At 43.4% G+C, this 11,504-nt stretch overlaps 1 protein-coding gene across 5 annotated transcripts in view; it reads left to right on the plus strand.

Annotated features, from left to right (window-relative positions):
* The window catches only part of WBP2NL (WBP2 N-terminal like), a 30,706-nt gene extending 20,396 nt beyond the window's left edge, over positions 1–10,310 (plus strand). For 3 of the 5 annotated variants that reach the window (XM_049626459.1, XM_049626454.1, XM_049626457.1), the window contains 2 exons: positions 9,025–9,095; positions 10,050–10,310. The gene's annotated coding sequence lies outside the window, so the exon portion shown is untranslated. Of the gene's footprint in view, positions 1–2,411; positions 2,564–9,024; positions 9,096–10,049 lie in introns of all 5 variants that reach the window. The other 2 variants (XM_049626455.1, XM_049626456.1) reach the window with 2 other exon arrangements.
* The last annotated feature ends 1,194 nt before the right edge of the window (positions 10,311–11,504 follow it).

Genomic DNA, 11,504 nt, shown 5'->3' on the forward strand with positions numbered 1-11,504 from the left:
AAGTTAAGTGTTAGGAAGGAACACATGTGGGGAAAGGTTATTTTATACAATATTGGTGCGAATGTAAGTTGAATGCATTTTTAGAAAGAGATCTGGCAGTGCCTTTTAAAAGGTAAAAGATATCTACTCTTGATTTAGCAGCTTCACTTCTCAATATCTATTCCTGAGAAACGCTTGCACCTGTGCACAAAGATGTGTGTGGGAAGATTTAATTACATTCATTGTTTCTAACATCACAAAATTGGAAATAAGCTATGTGGTCATTAATAGCATTTATATAAACTATGGTGCCTTAAAGCTAAATATGCAAAAATTCTGTCTTATTGTTAAAATAAGAAAAGCAAGTTGTAGGGATTATATACTGCAGTGATTTTCAATCCCATCAGACTGCCCCCATAACAAATAATTTGTTTTTTTTTTAAGTTTATTTATTTATTTTGCGAGAGAGAGCGAGAAGAGGAAAGGCAGAGAGAGAGGGAGAGAGAGAGAGGGAGAGAGAGAATTCCAAGCAGGCTCTGCACTGTCCGTGTGGGGTCCGACACGGGGCTTGAACTCATGAACTGTGAGATCATGACCTGAGCTGAAACCAAGAGCTGGACGCTCAATGGACTGAGCCACCCACATGCCCCTCCCATAACAAATAATTTGTAATGTCTCCTTTAGATCATCAGAATGAAATTTGTAGACAACTGCATATGATTCCATACCATTTCAACCAAAATCAATAAATTATGCCATAAATGTGATATAAAGAAATAATATAAAACTAGTTTGTAGTAAAATTTTTAAGTATTTTAATATATAAATGTTCAAATTCCACTGTACTAGAAGACATAACAAAGTAATCAAGTGCTCACCTCCTGTATGTAGATTCACCAAATTCATAAACACTAGAAATGATCCATGTATGTTGTATTGGTGACTTGAATACCATAGTGGCAATGCTATTGGCAATGTCGTTTTCCAAAATGATGAACAATCCTTGACAAATTTCCAAATAAAACAAAGTTTCGTTTTCCCTTGATTTACACAGTGGTTGAATTCCTGAAAAGTTCTGCATGTATTAAAATCATGTAATGCAGGGTTAGGCTCTAGGCTCAAATGATTATAAGCATGTGTTTCACCTACATCGATGGCCAGAGATTCATTTGAAAATCATGAAGGAGTGTAGGACGATTCTTTGTTGTGAGGAACTGCCCTGTACTTTTCGGGACGTCTAGCATCCTTGACCCCTCACCTGTCAGATACCAACAGTGGCCTCTAATTGTGATAACCAAAAATCCCCCAGTTATTTCATAATTGCCCCCTGGGGGTCAATGCCTTCCCTGCCAAGAACTATCATTCTGGACTACTTTAGACTATTCTGAGGTTGTCAGCCTCTTAAAAACTCACTATTCTGCTACCTTGACCGACTTCCTAATTTCATTGGCCTTTCCTTGCTTTCTTACAGGCTCATCAAGCCGCCTAAAAGGAGGCCTTAAAAATATTATATCAAGTGTTTTTAGATACTATATACCAAAAGGTTTTAGAAGCTCTAGTGTATAATATTACCAGACCCAGAAGACATTTAAATCATATATTTGTTCTATGAATATTTTGTGTGTAGTTGAGAATATGTTGTATATACAAGTGTTTCACCTGACACTTTACATTTTCATAACTTTTATTTATTTATTTATTTATTTATTTATTAAATTAAACAATATTTTTAATGTTTATTTTTTAGGAGAAACAGAGCATGAGTTGGGGAGGGGCAGAGAGAGAGAGAGACAGGGAGACACAGAATCCCAAACAGGCTCCAGGCTCTGTTTGGGATTCTGTGTCTCCCTGTCTCTTTGTCCCTTCCGTACTCATGCTTTGTCTCTCTTCCTCTCTCAAAAATAAGTAAACATTAAAAAAAGAATTAAAAAACCCCACAGCTTTGAGGTATAATTGATATATTAAAAATTGAATATACTTAATGTATAGTTAGATGAGTTTCATAGGTTTTTAAGAATTATTCATAAAGGGGCGCCTGGGTGGTTCAGTTGGTTGGGCGTCCAACTTCAGCTCAGGTCACGATCTCGTGGTCCGTGAGTTTGAGCCCCGCGTTGGGCTCTGGGCTGATGGCTCAGAGCCTGGAGCCTGCTTCTGATTCTGTGTCTCCCTCTCTCTCTGCCCCTCCCCCGTTCATGCTCTGTCTCTCTCTGTCTCAAAAATAAATAAACGTTTAAAAACAATTAAAAAAAAAAAGAATTATTCATAAATATTGTTAGTGGCTACATGGCTGCACCATTACATATTTTCTCAATCCCTATTTTAAAATATTTTAGTTGTTTCCAGGTTTTTGCTATTACAAACAACATTGTGATTAACTTCTCTTATATAGAGCTTTTTTTTTTTTTAAATTTTGGATTATTTCCTTGAAACAGGTTAGAGTTATTGATTGATCCTCATTGTAACAATTAGGAAACCAGATGCTCCTATGTTGTCAAGGACAGCTTTTCCTAAGGAAGTTGGTGGATGTTAATGGGTCTTATGTGGAAAAGGTGGTTATTGAGTCAAATATATTTGAAAAAGCCAGGTAAACAGATTTCTTTACCTCATGACTTCTCAGCACCTTGAATATACTAGTGAACATAAATCTCTAAGAGGGAGACCTTTTCAAAATACACATATTTTTTCAAAATTATTTGACCTTAGTCTATTTTATTCACTAAACATTTTGGAAAAACTATTATTTAGTGGAACAAACTTCGGGAAACACTTTGTGGAATGAGTGGATATTAGAATTAAAATGAACTGTTAAGTGTCTGGGATATGCTGCCCTTAAAACTCTTCCCAACAATGAGACGAGTCAAGGACCATTCTTCTTCCCCTTCCGAGAAAAAGAGCTTCATGTCCAGTTTGTAGAGAACAGGAGATCTTCTTGAAGAAGGCACATGATAATATAGAAAGTAGCTACGGATTCCTATTAGAAATTACCGGCACAGAGTCATGGGTCTGGGACACTGGAGTGTCAGTGGTACAGGGACTGCTGGTATGTCCAGATAACCATGCAGGGAAGAAGTAAAAAGAGAAAACATAGGTATAACCCTTTTCTAAAGATTCCAAACAGAGAATTCAGACCATATGGATCTTTTTTTAATGTTTGTTTGTTTGTTTGTTTGTTTAGAAAGAGACCGCGAGGGAGGGGCAGAAAGAGAGAGAGAGGGAGAGAGAGAGAATCCCAAGCGGGTTCTTCACTGTCAGTGCAGAGCCAGACGTGGGGCTCAATCCCACGAATGTGAGATCGTGACCTGAGCAGAAGTCAAGAGTCAGATGCTCAACCAACTGAGCCACCCAGGTGCCTCAGACCATATGGATCTTAAACATGGGTCACAGGCCCCAGATCTCTTTCTCTTAACAATTTTTGAGGGAAGTGATGAGGATTTTTTTTCTTTTAAGAGTTTCTTCTTTTCTCACTTCTAAACCTCTCTACATGGGCAGAAGTGACAAGGAGAGGAAGAGGGAGAGGTTCTCCAAACCAGAGCAGGAATAAAGTTCCCCTCATTCAGCTTTTCGGTTTGTGCTGGAATGTGATGGTGAGTTGGGAATAGGGGCAAGGAGTGAGGCCTCTTTTATGCTGGAATAGTTCTCTAAATAACTGACGTCTAACAGGCATATTCTGGGATTAGAATTCTAAAAGGTAGCAAGTAGACTTTCTCTTCTGCTCTTCATTCTAGCCATACGTGTACCAGGTAGATTTGAAGTGAGGTCCAACAACCTAGCAGGGTAAGCAGGTCCAAGTCTCCTGAAAGTGGACTCCCCTGCAAAGGGAACTTGTTCACCTGTTTCACCAAGCTGCTGGAATACAACCAAAGGTGGTAACTGTATAGAGGTGGGACCAAGCAGAGCCCGAGGTTGGACCCATTGGGGGCTGTATGGCACACCTACTCTTAGCTCCCACTGCCTGATGCAGAGAGTCAGACTCCTTCTATAACAAGCGCATCCTATAAGGAGAGCTTTGGGTCCTGTGTACTCACAGGGATCCGGTTTTGCTCTGCTTAGGACAAATCCAGCGAGAGTTCAGCTAAGCCTGTTATGTGCTGAAAGCACTAATGCTGGGTCATTCGGGTCCCCATTGACATTTTGGATGCTTCCTTCCTGATTCATCCCTGAGCCGGTGGATTCATCTTCTTCCTGTCTCTTCCCCAGCTGCAATACAGAATCTGCTCTTGCTTTCTGTACTTTGCCTCCTCATTTCCTATTAGGAATAGGAAAGGAAAGGAAGAAGACCTTTTATCTCTGGACTGATAGTGGACCCACAAAACAAGCACCCAAATACTCTTTTTCCTAGATAGGTGGACGCTTGCCAGCCTGCAGAAACTTCGGGCTTGACTGTCCTGAGGAATCAAGGGGAAAATGTGTAGTTGGTGGGATTTTTCAACCTATAGATTAATATATGCAGGAAATACTGCATGTCGTTGTTTTCTTTTAATTCTGTTATCCAGACCCCCCCCCCCCCCATCTGCCTTGCTGGTGGGCTCCCCCAAACTCCCAAGATTATGCAAAGTTATCCAGATCTTATGTGGCATCAAGATGCCAAGAAGGCCCTTCTAGGCATCAGATTACTTCTGAAACAGCTACCGCCCAGTCCAGGCAGTCACATCAAGTCTGATAGCTGGGTTGCTTCCTTATGCCCCCAGAATCTTAGGTGGGGCCTGGAAGCTGGCTGTCAGAGATCCAACTCCACACCCCTGAGCACTGGGGAGCAGGACCCCAATGCCTACTCCTTGAGAGGACTGCCAGTTCCTTCCCCAACCTCTCAGATTCTCCTGCCTCCATCCCCTCTACTTCTTGAGCAACCATCCTAATCCCAATCTCAGGATCTGGGTTTCCACAGAGGATACTAGAGAGCCTTTGCCTTCGTGTTGACTTGATTTTTCTTGCCCACTGCCGGGTTGCTTGCTTGAAACTATGTATGTGTGACTATGTATAGAATGTAAACACCCAATTCAAATTCACACTGTACAGGTTACCTAGTCATCTAGTAGAAAGTAAAACACGTGGCAACCATCCCAACCTTTACCTGGAGCACCTTTAGGAGAGGGGAGTTGGTGTAGCACACTCAACCATGGACTCTTAGAGAATAAACTTGTTTTTGAAGGTCTCCAAATGACTCCAGAAGAAGGGATTCTGTCTAAGGGAGAGATTTGACCAGCAGTTTGATTAGTCTCGATATGTATTTAATAGTTAATAGTTAAAAACTTGTGTAATATTTAGTAATCGGCTTTTTTTTATTAAACTTAAGACAGTATTAATTGGACTGGGTATTAATAAATAATTACTAATATTGAACATAGTTCTTAAATTCCATTTAGGTTCTAAGTACTCATTTGACAAATCTTTGAGTGCCATAGCTGAGGCCCCTGGAGCTAGATTTTTGAGTTGTGACAAAAAACAAGGACAGTTTTATCCTCCATCTCAGAAAGAGGTAACGGTCATCTTGGAGACAAGTTACCAGAATGCATCTTGCTCTCCTCTTTCACCATGTCTGTGTCTGGAATGCTTTCTATTTACCCCTCTCCCTACTGCAATACTGTTCTCCTTTTGGCCTCCTGGCCGAGTCCTAGTCATCTGCTGAGTCCCAACCCAGATGCTCTTTGAAACCTTCCTGCATTTCCCAACCAAATTCAGATGTTATTTCTTCCTTTGTCCCACTCTATTTTGTGCGCGACTCCATTAGAGAGCATTTACAGAGTAATTTTCATTGCTGGTTTATATGTCTGTCTTTGCCCGGAACTGTGAGTTCTCCGAGGACCATTATTGGGTCATTATTTGATGTGAGGCATTACTTCCAGTGCTGTAGAGAGGAGACAGAGTTGTTTCAAATATAGTCCCTGTTTTCTAAGAACTTACTGTTTAGAGCTTTAGGGCAAGAAAGGAACTCGTTGTTAGTAATTGCCTCACTCTGCCACTCTTCTGGAGGGTCCAGGGAAAAGAGTTCCTGGTTTTAATATAGGTTTTATTACTGTTCAGGTATGGTAAGGCCAACCAATCAGGAGACAGCTGCCATCGAAAAGGTAGTTTGTTATACTTATAGATCTGAAGGCAAGGGCGTGCCACGCCATGAGGGCCACACAGGGAAGCACCAGGGACAAGGGGGAAACTGTCACAGCCTTTATTGTGGTCTCCATGGGAAGGAACAGGTGAGGCAGGGTAAGCAGGTTTAGGATTGCATAGTTTGAATAATGTCAGTGGGCTTGGGGGCATAGAGGCTGTCCCTGGTTGTTTAGTACCTGGCTTGGGGGTGATTAGAGCAGGTGGAGCCTGATAAAAGAGGTGGTTGGAGCAGGAATGTATTATGCTAAGTGAAATAAGTCAGAGGAAGACAAATACCATATGATTTCACTCATGTGGAATTTAAGAAACAAAACAGATGAACATATGGGAAGGAAGAAAAAAAGAGAAGAAAGTAAGCCATAAGAGACTCTTACTATAGAGAAGAAATGGAGGGTTGACGGAGGGAGGTCGGTGGGGGATGGGCTAGATGGGTGATGGGCATTAAGGAGGGCACTTATTATGATGAGCACTGGGTGTTCTATGTAAGTGATGAATCACTAAATTCTACTTTTGAAACCAATATAACACTATATGTTGACTAACTAGAATTTAAATAAAAGCTTGAATCAAACAAATAAAGGAGCAATCCATATATCAAAAAAAAAAAAAAAAAAAAGAGAGAGAGAGGTGGTTGGGGGAATGGCCCCAGAATGGTTGGTCTCCTTTTGAAAGACACATTCACTGGCAGGTTGCTTACCAGCTTTAGAAGTTGGCTAAACCAGGGGTGCCTGGGTGGCTCAGTCGGTTAAGCGTCGACTTCAGCTCAGGTCGTGATCTCAAGGTTTGGGAGTTCAAACCCCATGTCGGGCTCCGTGCTGACAGCCCGGAGCCTGCTTCAGATTCTGAGTCTCTCTCTCTCTCTGCCCCTCCTCTGCTCTCTCTCTCTCTCTCTCTCTCAAAAGTAAATAAACATTAAAAACATTTTTTTTAATTAAAAATTTTTAAAAAAGAAGGAAGAAATTGGCTAACCCTGAAAGGGCCAGTCCCTTTAGGGGTTGCAAGTCCCCAGATGTCCTAGTATCAGAATACGGAAAATAAAAGATATGATTAATACAGTTATAAAACTAGGTCCCTGGCCTTCCTCATTGGGTTCCCCTCTATGTGGAATCTCTGAAAAGCAGGATTAAAAAAGGAAAGGGAAGAGGGAAGGAAACTCCTCTCTCAATTCGGAGTGCAGTCAGCTACAGGTAAAGCAACTACACTGTTTTAAATAAATAGGAGCTAATTTTCCTGACATAACAATATTTCAGGAGGCGGGCAGACCCAGATAGGTGCTGCAACTCAACCACATCATTCGAGGCTCAGCTCCTTATACCTTCTAGTCTGCCAACCCTGATATCCCTAGTGTGTTGGCCAGGATGGTCAGGACAGCTGACCGCCTCCAGTCTTGTGCCCGCCTCCAAGGAGGAAGACGGGGAGGGCAGAGGGCTGTGCCACCTACGATTCTCTTCCCTTCTCTAGGTCCCGGCCCGAGGGTGGGCACCTTCTGAAATGCTAACCTAAAACAATCTAAATATCTCTCACTGGGCAATTTAAAAAAACGTGGTAACTGGAAATGTATTAATAGGGATTAAGCTCCAAAAGATAATAAATGGAAAAAAAAAAGCCACAAAACAGCATGTTTACTTTGCCACCATCTTCCGCACATGCCAGAGTGATGGAGCCTCGTCTCCACAGGACCCCATTAGCAGGAGTTGTCTCAGGGCGAGGGAGCTGCATGGCTGGGGGAAAGGACTGAGAGAGAGGATGAATTTTTCCCACTCTAAACCCTTTTGGATCTTTCGATTTTGTGCTACATGCCTGTGTACTGTGTGTTTCTCATTTTAAACGTGAAGGATAAATTAATATGCTAGGTTCTACCTTGCTTATAAATTGTGCAGTGGTTCCTTGCAACTTCAGGATTAAGTCCAAAGTCCTGGTTTACTGTATACATGGATCACATTATGCTCCTTAGTATTTAAGGACCTGTGTGGTCTGGCCCTTCCAGTGACCTCTCCAGCTATGTGATCCAGCTGAGCAGAACAAAATGCAGACACTGAACTGGGCATGGCCTCTGCCTCTATGCCTTCCTCCCCACTGTGTTTTAGTCATCTTTCAAAATAGCCCAGAAGTTCTTTCTTTTGAGAAGCTTTTTCTCATCTCCCCTTCCAGAGTAATTGCCCTTCTACTGAGCTTGTATTGTTTCTGGTGAAAAACTGTGCCAAACCTATTGAGATTGTTTGTGTGCCCGTCTCCCCCATGGCCTGTGAGCTCCTTGAGAACAGAGACTGTATCCCATTGCAGGACACCTAGCAGAAAGCACTGCACAGAGCATGTGTCTAGTAAACATTTGTTGGGGAATAAAGATGTGAATACATTGTGTTTCTTGATTTATGATATACACTTATAACACATATATACTCCACCAAGTTCTGGCCACAAGTTGAAGATTATAATTTGCAGAATAAGTTTCGTTTGGCAGGCTGTTAGAGAGGATTCGCATTTCAGATTTTAGAGGAAGCTGCCCCTTCTCTGGCTGGTTGAGTTGAACAGTCCTGAAGGCATGATTATGTTTCACCTCTACCTAGCTCACAGCCATGGTTTACATGGTTCCTACTGGCCAAAGCCACCACTGGCAAGGTGGTTCCATAGAACTCACCTGGTGTTTAAAGGCCTTTGAAAGTGAATAAACATCATTACTAAAGCTGGGTGCTAGGCAATGTGCTAAGGTACTTTATGAACATATCTCACTTAGTCTCCATAGCAATCCAGTCAAGTGGGCACTTTTAATGCCTTCATTTTACAGCTAAGCATACTAAAGCTTGGAGACCTTAGGAAACCACAGAATCCACAATTACTGAGTGGTGGAGGCAGGCCATGAACTCAGGCTGATTCCAGAGCCTGCGATCCTAACCTCTGACGGAGGAACCCACTCCCTAGCATCCTCTTTTCATCCCACAGGTGCCAGGCAGTCGGAAGCGTTTCCTGTGCATGTGGTGGCCTGATCCTGTCTGCACATCTGTGGGGTCCTGGTGAGCGCTGAGTCCCATTCTTGTTGTGGGCTTGATCCCTGGTGGTCAGAGGGCTTAGAAAATCAACTGTGTCAGATATGGTATAGTAGGTCAAAGAGGGCTCAGATTTCTCACAGGACCAGAAGATTGGTTCCAGATCCTTTGCTGCCATGTAACTGGGGGTGGGGGTTGGAGGGCCTGAGGCTAGCTGCCCTCAAGTCAGCTAAGCTGGTACAGGAAAGAGGGAATCCTGGGACCTTTGAGTTTTTCTTGGCCTTGTGCCCTCATCACAAACCCCTCATCACATCAGCTGCCTTAGTGATGCCCCTGAGCAAAGGGTCCTTATAACACGGAAAGTGAAGAGTTTGAGAGGGGCAGTAATTACATCAATGGGCCAGCCCATTTGTTAACCATATGCTCATGCCAAGCACCCTGTCAGGCATTTCACGGGCATAATCCAGCAAGGTGAGTGCACGGACCCCAATCTCATAGATTGAGAAACTGGGGCAGAGAGGGAAACAAACTGCCTAAGGCACACAGCGGGCTAAGAAGTGACGGGGCAGGAGATAAGCCTAGGTTTCGCTCCTCATCGACATACACTCATTTACTGAATGCCGTTTGTGTCCTATTTCTGTGCACTTGGGATATCAGTGACCACACAAAAGTCCCTGCTCTTATGGAGATCACATTCTAGTGATACTAAGATACAGTCAATATATAGGTTATGTGATGTAACTAGGCATATCATACACAAACTGCAGAAAGAGCAAAAACAGAGAACTTGATAAGAGTTACGAAAACATACAGAACAAAGTGCAGGAGATTGGGAATGCCGGGGGGTTGGCAGAGGGAGAAGACTGTAGCAGAGCCTTGTCAAGTAGGTAATGTCCGAGTGAAGATTTGAAGGGTAAAAGGGGTGAGGGAGCTGGCCATTCTGATCTCTGTGGAAGAGTGAAAAGGCAGCTTAATTCCAAGGTGGCTCAAGACATAGATGACCCTGAGAAGACTCCTGTTCTCAAGGAAGGAAAATGCTTGAAAACAGCCAACCAGAGTGAGAGAGATCCAAATCCGTCCACGTCATACAGCTTGGGGATGGAGACTGATTTCTAGGTTTTCGGTAGAAAACAGGCGTCCTTCCTGCCTATGTCCTGAGGAGAAAGGAGAAGCTAGTGTAACCGAAGAGGCTGGGGTCACCCTGGCTTTACACCCTCGATTAAAGTCTGCTTGCTGTCGCAATACCTGTGGCACGCCCTTGGTCTCTCTGTTTCTGAGGGCATCTGAGATATGCACTGCCTGGCGCTGGGGCCTTGGTACCACCCCAGTAGGCAGCTTGGACATACCTAGACTTCTCAGCTTCCTGTCTGGGCTCTGCGCTTGTCCTGCTTCAGCAGTACATTGTCTGGTTCCAAGACAGATAGATCATCTTAGTGAAGATATCTCTGAATCCCCTTGATGGAGTACTTGCCTAAGCTGGGGAGCCTGCTCTCTGACTCTCCATGGAAAGGGGACAGGGATAGAATGATGTAAGAGCTGTGGGCTGACCCCTTGTTCGTCGTGCTGCCCAATTTTGGGTTCTGGGCTTTCTAAGGATCAGTCCAGGCCACATGCTTATTGAGGCTGCTTTATGCCAGCCCCGTGTTCAGAGGAATCTGACACGTCCTGATCTTGAGGCGCACTAAGACTGCTCCAGCGATAGATAGTTTTATTATGCTTTGCCAGTGTCCACCCTGTCCTGGACCCCACCCACCCCTAAAATACAGGACAGCAGCAGATAAGTACTCTACCCTCTGTGTGGTCCTCCTGGGAAGGTTGTCTGGATCTCTAAGCTTGTTCTGATGGTCTTACTTTCCCCTGTGTGGGCCTTGATGTATCTCAATTTGAGAACTATTTTAGAAATATTTCTACTCAAGCTTAGGTTCTCCCTTGAACCTATGGCTGGCTTTAGACCCTTGGCTTTTACCTGATGATGAATACGAAAAACACTCTTAATTCCTGACAAAAGTGCAATGATAGAGGTTTGCACGGGGTTTAGGTGAGAGGTTCCGTTCAGACTAAGGTTGTCTTGTAGGCTTCGTGGAGAAGAGGATGCCCCAACTGGGAAAGCCCTTGGTCTGGGCATGTGGTCTAGTCTTAGTAAGGAGACCAGTTGTGCCCTTGTGCAAATTTCTTGCCTGAAAATCCACTTCATAGATTGATTCTTAAATAGGAGACCAAGGTTTTCTGGTCTAGCATGGAAGAGGCTTGGAAGTCAACACTCCCATCTTCACAACAACAAAAAAAGCTGAACAAACCACACATCTTCTTAGTTCCATCAGAAAATGGAAGTCCTAGGGCAGAGGGCCACCTGCAAAATTGGAGAGACAGGTGGACACAAATAGTCACAACTTACCAAAAGCAAAAGCTCAGGTAAGGAACCCCAGTGATGGAGCC

The sequence above is a fragment of the Panthera uncia genome, chromosome B4, assembly GCF_023721935.1.
Source record: "Panthera uncia isolate 11264 chromosome B4, Puncia_PCG_1.0, whole genome shotgun sequence".
Taxonomy (NCBI): domain Eukaryota; kingdom Metazoa; phylum Chordata; class Mammalia; order Carnivora; family Felidae; genus Panthera; species Panthera uncia.